This window comes from Lepisosteus oculatus, unplaced genomic scaffold (assembly GCF_040954835.1).
Source record: "Lepisosteus oculatus isolate fLepOcu1 unplaced genomic scaffold, fLepOcu1.hap2 HAP2_SCAFFOLD_74, whole genome shotgun sequence".
Lineage (NCBI taxonomy): Eukaryota > Metazoa > Chordata > Actinopteri > Semionotiformes > Lepisosteidae > Lepisosteus > Lepisosteus oculatus.
The window spans coordinates 398852-408604 of NW_027168298.1; the positions used below are offsets into that span (position 1 = coordinate 398852).

The window sequence follows — 9753 nt, forward strand, 5'->3', positions numbered from 1 at the left end:
CTCTCCACAGCCCAGTAGCTGTGGTCCTGCTATCACAGGGAAGGGCGGTGACGTCACCCGCTCTTGTACGCCGGCTCTTACACAGTGCCTGTCGGCCGTAAGCGTTACAGAGGGAAATGAGCACAAGCTACGAATTGTCTCTAATCAGTCCCTACAGTTGTAAGACGCCTGGAAGCGTGCACCCCCATCATTAATCTTTGCGCATCTGTGCAAGGTAAACTCTGGAGCAGTCTCTGAAACGGCTCAAAGGAAACACGTGATTGATTCCATGAGCATCTGGGGTTCATTTCTTATTTACATTTAATTCAAGGGAAAGGCTTGGGTCAGTTTCAGACGGCCTCCAACAGCGAGATTCAAGCGCCCCACCTTCAGCCCAATCTGCGCCGCCAGAACGCCAACGGCTCCTCTGGTCTTTGGGGTGCGGTTGTGACCCCTTAACCTAAAGTGTTGGTGGCAGACAAATGGAGACTAACAGGTGATGTCCTAGGACATGACTACATTGTGACACTCGGTGGGGATGGTGACCATTGCTTGGAAAAGAGTGCGAGGCCCCTTTAGAAAAACATTTTGTTAACAGGCATTCTGCCTCAGCCTAAACACCTATAGCTTGCAAAGCGCATGCTATTAGACAGGCACCTCTGCAAGACCTTAAGAGTCTCTTAAACTAGTGATAGTAAGGTGTTCCCAATGGGCGATGTTTGGCTTTCAAATCATCTCTCTGTGGAAGCGCCGAGATGCAGCTGTTTAAGGCTTAGAAGCAGCTGACTGTTTCACTACCTAGCTGATTACTGTCAGTCAGGGAGCTCAGAGGTGAAAAGCCTGTCTGAGAGACAATTCGCCGTCGATCAGTTCAATATGTTCCGTACCAGCTCGGCGCACCTGAGATCATCTTGGTAGCCGTGTAGCTCAGATGAGTGAGAGCGTGTGTGTGTGTACCACCGTGATTGGATGCCGGTCCTTCTCAGGTCACAGTAAACCTTCTGCTGCCTAACTTTCCTAATTTTGGGGATCCCTTTGAAAAAGCAAAGGAAAAAAAAAACTGGCTCTTCATCAGCGTGATCGACCCAACCCAGTGTGCCCCAGTGGCCTAATGGATAAGGCACTGGCCTCCTAAGCCAGGGATTGTGGGTTCGAGTCCCATCTGGGGTGCTACTGTCCCTTTTTGAGCGTACAAATGTCCTTTTGATTTGCAAAGCTGCAACCCCACCTTACTCAGTGAGCGTCTCTGCTTTTCTCTCACACACAGTTGGGAGATGTCTTGCACTGAACGGCCTGCTTCAGATCACGCCACAGCACTTCAATGGGATTGGGGTCAGGACTCTTACTCGGCCATCCCAAAATACGGAATTTCTATTGTTTCAGCCACTCTGTTGTTGATGTACTCCTTTGTTTTTGTCATGCTGCATGACCCAGCGTCTTTCGAGTTTTAGATCACAGGCAGACACCCTGACATTCTGCTGTAGAATTTCCTGATACATCTTGGAATTCATCGGTCCCTCGATGATTGCAAGCCGTACAGCCTCCGCTATGCTTCCCAGGTGGGATGAGGTTTTGGAGTTGGTATGCAGTGTTTTGTTATCTCCAAACATAACGTTGTGCACATTTACCAACATGTTCAACTTTTGTCACTGTCCACAGAACATTGTTCCAGGAGTTGCTGTGGAACATCCATGTGGTCTTTAGCAAACTTGAGAGGGGCAGTGGTGGTTTTTTTGGGGGGGAGAGCAGTGGTTTCCTCCATGGTGACCTCGCATGATCACCACTCCTGTTCAGATTTCTTCTTATGGTGGACTCATAAACACAGACGTAAGACAAAGTCAACCACCTGTTCGCTAGATCCCATCCCCACTCAGCTAGTCAAAGATTCCCTCGAAGGACTGGCAGGACCTATAATTAGTATGATGAATGCATCGCTTGCGTCAGGCGTTGTACCTGATCAATTTAAGGTAGCGGTTGTTAGACCGCTCTTAAGAAGTCAAATTTGGATCAACAAGTTCTTAACAACTACAGGCCTGTCTCAAAGGTCCCATTTCAATCTAAAAGTCTTGGGAGAATAGTTGTTGCCCAACGTCAATCATATCTGGATTCAAATAATATACTTGAGAAATTTTAGTCTGGTTTCTGAAACTGCATTAACAAGAGTCGTAAATGATATTCTCTTAGCTACTGATGCAGGGAATGCAACAGTGCTTGTGCTTTGCTTCTAGATCTTAGAGCTGCCTTTGACACGGTTGACCTCTCTGTTTTGTTACACAGGCTTGAGTTTGAGGTTGGCTTATCTGGAACCGTCCTTCAGTGGTTTACTTCACATTTTACTCATCGTTTTCATTATGTTCAAATATCTAATAATTGTAGTGCTTCATCAATGTCACCAGTTCAATTTGGGGTACCAGAAGATCAGTGCTGGGACCAATATTGCTCTCTCTCTCTACATGCTGCTGCTAGGTAGGATAATATGAAAAAATAATATGAACTTTCATTCATATGCTGATGACACTCAAATAAACATTTTGTTTACACCAAACGACAACTCTTCTATTATCAGTTTAGTTAAATGCATTAAGGAAGGAAATACTTGGATGTGTGAAAACTTTTTGTTACTCAACTCTGAGAAAAATGAGGATCTGTTGATCGGAGGCAACAATACTGATAGGACTACTATAACTTCAGCACTTAACTCAGAGGATTTAAACATCTGCCTCAAAGAGACAGCACGTAACCTTGTTGTGAAAGGCGCTATATAGAAATACATTGATTTGAATTGAATTGACAATGTAAAATGTTGTGTGTGTTGTTTGTTAAACAAGACTGTCTTTATTTATCAAAAAATAAAAGGAATTTGCTAGGAATGCAAACGTTAGGTTGCGCTTCTTCATGCTGCATCGTCGGCATGAGTGGAGCTTTTTAAACGTCTGTACTTACTGTGCCCCATAAGAAATCGTTTGTCCCCATTCAAAAGAGATTGTGCGATGTCCTGCAGTGTTCGCAAAGCAAACCTTTGACAGTTTGAAAAGAGGAATTTATTCTGCTTCCTGTGCGTGCAGTAGTTACAAAGTTGAACGTCTTTACACGATCTGCTGCAGTTTTCAGTGGGCGGGCTTTGTCAGAGGGCTTGGAAAAACGCACTGTGTTTCGGCTCGGGAAACATCATGAGAAGTGTCCTGCATGTTTTCTGTGTATAGCTGTCTTTTAACGCATACAGAATTCATTCGAAATCATTGATTTCTCCAATTAACAAGGTTCCCTTAAAGGATGAGTCAAAGTAACGTCTAATCGGATTAGTTTCCTTAGAGCTGGTTCAGAGTTTGCTCAAGAGTTTACCTTTCACAGATGCGCAAAGAAAAATGTTGGGGGTGCACGCTTCAAGGTGCCTTACAGCTGTAGGGAGTGATTCGAGACGATTTGTGGCGTGTGCTCGTTCCCATATACCGTACGCCCCGGGGTGCAGTGCTAAGATGAAGTACAATACCGCTTGGGCACGTAACGGCGTTACACGCAAGTGCGGGACGTGAGGCTTTTCGTTTGTTCATTTTGTTTTGCTCTGCTTTGCTTTGTTTCGTGGTCAAGAGGCGTAAGGTAAGTCGTAATCCAGGGAGAACACTGGTGGCAAACAGTCCGAGGTGAGAGGCGAGGTCCAAAGTCGAAAAGGCAGAAGGGGAGTCCAATATCCAGAATAAACGAGGTAATGGAAAAAACGCCAGGTAGAGCTCTCAAGGAGTAGACTCAATACCAGCGGGAAGCAAGTAAAGATGGTAAAAATAGCACTGCGTACCCCACGGTGGAGTGTGTGCAGGTGGGTTAACTCGTGCGGCGGCGTTTGTTAATAATCACCCTCTGCTGGTGCTGTTTAGATTGCTTAAGAGTTGGTCTTAACTGCCTGGCGGTCATGACAAGCTCCTCTTTAAGCTGTGGTTTAGTTTTGCATTCATGTGTTTCTAGAGCAGTTATTTATGGGGGTGGGTGGGTCCTTCACAGAGGCTCAGGACAAATCCCCTGCATGAAAGTCTACTGTGTGCGTTCAAACAGTCACAGGTCAAGAGCCAGGCAGGAGGACAATGGACAGATGAGCCAACGAACTAAAAATAAAAGAACAGATATGAAAAAGCCACCATCTTTTTCTTTTTGACATTTTCCGACTTTCATGCAAGCCAGGACAAAGTTGCTCGTAGCTACTTGTGGATTCAAATACTCTATCGAGTGCTTTGATGAGTTTTTGCAATTTGATTGTCGTCCTGTCAGCCTGTTTCTGTTTTTTTTTTTCAATCTAGGGATGGAAAGTATGAGGGAAATGATGGAGCAATCAATAACCGCTCCGGAAAAATGGCAGAAAGAAATGGTCCGTCACTAAGGACATTTGTGAAGCAGAGGAGTGACATCACCACAAAGGCGACTTATTCTGCTGATCGTTTTGGTGAATAATGATTGAGGCGTGTTAAGAGAAAGGTAGCTGCGTCAGCATGCTTAGGCTGCAAAGGATCAAGCAAAGGTTTACTCCATGCTGAAAAGAGAAGAAAAGAAGCACAACGTTTCGACTGTGGAGCCTTCTGCACCATCTTCTTTAGCGATGGTGATGATGTTTACATTGGAAAAACTGAGACACGCATACTGGAGGGGCTTGAACCACCAACTTTTCAGCACCACAGAGTCTGACAGTCTTTTGTGCACCCTACATTTGCAGGTTTATGGTCAAAGAAAACAATCACTTGCGCTTCTTGCAGCCGGCAATCTTTTTCCACTGACAACCAAGAAATGGATTTCATCTTTCACAAGCTGTATGGATTTCTTCAAAAACAAGTTATTCCAGAAAGGAAATGAATTCTTGCATTAAACTGAACCAAGCTGTACATGTTTGTCTGAAATGAGACATTCGGCACAACAAGACACGGAGAGAGGCACCGCTGGTATTCAGACCCAGGATCGCCTGCTTACTAGGCGGGCACTTTAAGCCACTAGGGAACAGCGCCAGCGGAGCACCGCGCTTTTACAGACACTTGGACACATCTGCGTTCGGTGTGCACTTAACCTGCTCTCTGAGCCCGTTGCCTCCGTCCCATTTAATAGCAGAACTGACGCCAAGAGAAATGATGAGAAATGGCATTTATCGGGCACTTTTCATGTCCAAGGAGCTCAATGCCCTTGACACCTCCACAAGGCGACAGAGCTGTGCATTCTTTGGCGACACCATTTCTTCTTTTGTTTAATTTCTATACTTATTGATAGAATAAAAATGATATGTCATGTACTGTAAGGGAAATGTCTCTTTTCATGGGGAAAGCGAGCACCAGCAAATGTTGTGTTTAGAAGAAGTGATTTAACATGACACGTGACCTAATTTACCGGAGCAAAAGCTCACCCAGCAAGCCCTGCTTTACTTCTACAGGAGAGAAGTACTGTAGAGTCTGCAAGATGTTCAGCTTGGTAGCTACGTCAGCATGCCTCGGCTGCAAAGGAACAAGTACTAGGTTTATTGCATGCTGAAAAGAGAAGAACGGAAACACAGCGTTTCGACTGTGAGGTCTTCTCACACCTGAAGAAGCCTCACACCTGTAAAAGGCTCCATGGTTTTCTTTCTTCTCTTTTCAACATGGAATACACCTATTGTCTGCAAGATGTGACAATTTCATGGTGTTTTGGAAGAAAACCTTTTTTCTTTGAATTCAAAATCAATCGGAATTTCAGCACGACACATCAACACTTTTTCTGTTTTAAGGAGATGATATTTTAAACCTGATAAAAATAGTAGGAAACACAAGTTTCTTGCTGTGAAAATTTAGATGGGGAAGTGTACTACTAGTAGCAGTGTAGAGCTCTCTGTGGTGGAGTGCAAGTGCATGTTCTATGGGCCAGTGGCGTAATGGATAACGCGTCTGACTTCGGATCAGAAGATTGTAGGTTCGAGTCCTGCCTGGCTCATGAGGCTTTTAAACCTCTCAGGTTCCTCGGTAACAGGTTGCCGTCATGTATATGAACTATAGAAAAGCATTTGCCACAACCCGTAAATTAGCACGCAAGTGCGGGCTAGTGAACACAGAACTGTATGGAGATCATCTCCAGCTCCGAGCTCAATTGCAATGAAAAAACATGCAGAACAGAACTGGAGAGCAGCTGAATTTGTGCTCGGTAGGGTGGGGAGGACTCAGCATTGCTATTGTTCTAATTGGCATGAACTGCAGGGGATCTGAATCAGAACATGTCAGTTAGTTCGATCATTGCGTCAATATGTAGGCCACGTTAATACAGAATTATTACTTTGTCTGTCTCGTCTTTGTATATAGCTGAATGTCCCTGACAATTTCATGTTAGTTTTTAAGAACGACATTGGTGCTAATAGATACACATATAGCATATAAGGAACACGTAAAAGTTTAGTCCATGCTGAAAAGATAAGAAAACCGCCACAACGTTTCATCTTGGAATAAATCTTTACTTGTTGTTTTGCAGCCTACCCATTCTGACCTAACTCCTCCCTTTAATTCCCTAACAGATAAGGGTACGTAACGGCTCATGCGATGCTCAGTTGCAATTTGTCCCAAAACAAACAAGAACAGCAGCTGAGGGTTTGAGTTTGAACATGCACTGTATTAAAGCAGCTTTTATTTCCATTGATAAATGCTAGATATTCCTACAGAGATTCTCCAGGTGAGTAAGCGATTCCTGTTTCTGTTTCTATTTCTGTTTCATATATATATATACAGTATATATATATATGTTACATGTGTCTCTGCAATAGTACAAATGTGTTATACACTATCAGGGGCTGCTTTTTTGTGCACCTCATCTACAACAAGGGTTTTTTTTTCATTTATGTTTGTGGACCTTCACCATTTGAGGAAGTGAGTTAGATAAGAAAGTTACAGGTATGGTGAGCAATGACTGACAAAGGCACGTACTGCGTATTCCTTACAGAAGTGTAAGCAATTTGTTCTAAAAAACACCGGCTAAAGTCCAACATCGTTAGCAATCTTATTACTTAAACAGAATTAACATCAATAAACTGTAAGGTGCTGGTACATGCGAGTAGATTTGATCTTCTATTAAACAAAAATGCAATTACAGCTCTAAAAAGGTCAACCTAGACTTCTGGAACAGATCTGTTCAGGTCATCGTTTTTCCTCTGACCTTGTGAGTCTTTGGAATTTTAAAAGTGTATTTTGCTTGCCTTTCATGTGGTCTGTGTACAAGTCACTGTGGCGTATGCGGTCCTACACAGCCTTGCTATAGACGTGACGAGCCTCCGCTATGTTGCAATGGAGAACAGGTTCAGTACGGAGCTGCCGAGAAAATTCAGCTGGAAAGCTCGTTGCAGAAAAGCATCGGTATCTGTGTCCAGCGGCAAAGCGTCCTTCGTGGGTGCTGAAGAATCGATTTCACAGGCTGCGGGTCCAGGCGATTTAGAGTGTTAAAGGTCCCAGCGAAAACGAAACGGCGCTGGTCCTTTTACACGCACGCACGCAACCAAATGCAAAGGACGCCGTAGTCGGCAGGATTTGAACCTGCGCAGGGAGACCCCAACGGATTTCAAGTCCGTCACCTTAACCACTCGGCCACGACTACAGCGAGCGCCGCGGCCGCTGCCTTCTTGCTACAATCGAACAGGGAGTGCGAGGCGGCGGCGGCAGCGGAGGCAACTTTTTTCAAGTTCGCTCTCCGTTTAAGAAACCTTTTACGCCATACGTGCAAGCACACACAGACCTTAGAGGACTTAAGGGTGGCTTCAAGTTGGAATGATAAAGTCTCCCCGTTCGGACATGAAAACAGAACGTTCTTAGACAGAAAGCAATCAACAACGGAGACATGTGGACGACGATTTTAGTCACTGCACTTTGAATAGCATTTTTGCTCCAGTTACAGGAGATGCACCAATGACCCTTGACCTACGCTCTTACCAATGCCTTGAACATTCAAACAAAACAGCCCTCAAGTCCTGCGGTTTAATATAACGCTGTTACGTGTCGAGGCAGTATTTGACTCTGTCCTACCGTTGAGACACGGGGCGTATATGGAAACGAACACATGCTACGGATCGTCTCTAATCGGTCCCTACAGTTGGAAGGCTCCTTGAAGAGTGCACCCCCATCATTCATCTTTGCGCATCTGTGAAAGGTAGACTCTTGAGCAATGTTTGAGCCAGCTCTAAGGCAACTAGTGCTATTGGACAGAGACCTCTGGAAGATCCTAAGAGTCTCTTAACACCACTTCCAGCAGCAAGCTTAATTGTTCGCTGGAGGTCTCCCACCCAGGTACTGACCAGGCAAAGAATCACCACTACATTGAATGAGGAAGTTAATCCTGAAATCCAATTACATATCTCAAGGTAAGACAAATCCATAAGAACATGTCTTAGTATTACTTTGTTTACATTAGTATGGCACTGAGTTGGAGCTCCTCTTTAAGCTGTGGTTTAGTTTTGCATTCATGTGTTTCTAGAGCAGTTATTTATGGGGGTGGGTGGGTCTTTCACAGAGGCTCAGGACAAATCCCCCGCCTGAAAGTCTAATGTGTGCGTTCAGACAGTCACAGGTCAAGAGCCAGGCAGGAGGACAATGGACAGAAGAGCCAACGAACTAAAAATGAAAGAACAAATATGAAAAAGCCACCATCTTTTTCTTTTTGACATTTTCCGACTTTCATGCAAGCCAGGACAAAGTTGCTCGTAGCTACTTGTGGATTCAAATACTCTATTGAGTGCTTTGATGAGTTTTTGCAATTTGATTGTTGTCCTGTCAGCCTGTTTCTGTTTTTTTTTTCAATCTAGGGATGGAAAGTATGAGGGAAATGATGGAGCAATCAATAACCGCTCCGGAAAAATGGCAGAAAAAAATGGTCCGTCACTAAGGACATTTGTGAAGCAGAGGAGTGACATCACCACAAAGGCGACACATTCTGCTGATGGTTTTGGTGAATAATGATTGAGGCGCGTTAAGAGAAAGGTAGCTGTGTCAGCATGCGTAGGCTGCAAAGGATCAAGCAAAGGTTTACTCCATGCTGAAAAGAGAAGAAAAGAAGCACAACGTTTCGACTGTGGAGCCTTCTGCGCCATCATCTTTAGCGGTGATGATGTTTTGGGCTTGAACCACCAACCTTTCGGTTAACAGCCGAACGCGCTAACCGATTGCGCCACAGAGACTGACGGCCACTTGTGCTCCCTACATTTGCAGGTTTATGGTCAAAGAAAACAATCACTTGCGCTTCTTGCAGCCAGCAATCTTTTTCCACTGACAACCAAGAAATGGATTTCATCTTTCACAAGCTGTATGGATTTCTTCAAAAACAAGTTATTCCAGAAAGGAAATGAATTCTTGCATTAAACTGAACCAAGCTGTACATGTTTGTCTGAAATGAGACATTCGGCACAACAAGACACGGAGAGAGGCACCGCTGGTATTCAGACCCAGGATCGCTTGCTTACTAGGCAGGCACTTTAAGCCACTAGGGAACAGCGCCAGCAGAGCACCGCGCTTTTACAGACACTTGGACACATCTGCGTTCGGTGTGCACTTAACCTGCTCTCTGAGCCCGTTGCCTCCGTCCCATTTAATAGCAGAACTGACGCCAAGAGAAATGATGAGAAATGGCATTTATCGGGCACTTTTCATGTCCAAGGAGCTCAATGCCCTTGACACCTCCCCAAGGCGACAGAGCATTCTTTGGCGACAACATTTTTTCTTTTGTTTTATTTCTATACTTATTGATAGAAAAAAAACGATATGTCATGTACTGTAAGGGAAATGTCTCTTTTCATGGGGAAAGCTA

At 44.4% G+C, this 9753-nt stretch overlaps 3 non-coding genes across 3 annotated transcripts; 2 read left to right on the plus strand and 1 right to left on the minus strand.

Moving 5' to 3' along the window:
* Window positions 1–1076: 1076 nt before the first annotated feature.
* Window positions 1077–1149, plus strand: trnar-ccu (transfer RNA arginine (anticodon CCU)). Its single transcript has one exon. It is a non-coding gene; the product is annotated as a tRNA-Arg (tRNA).
* A 4691-nt stretch (window positions 1150–5840) lies between these two features.
* Window positions 5841–5913, plus strand: trnar-ucg (transfer RNA arginine (anticodon UCG)). The gene has a single exon. It is a non-coding gene; the product is annotated as a tRNA-Arg (tRNA).
* A 1559-nt stretch (window positions 5914–7472) lies between these two features.
* On the minus strand, window positions 7473–7554 carry trnas-uga (transfer RNA serine (anticodon UGA)). Its single transcript has one exon. It is a non-coding gene; the product is annotated as a tRNA-Ser (tRNA).
* Between the last annotated feature and the right edge of the window lie 2199 nt (window positions 7555–9753).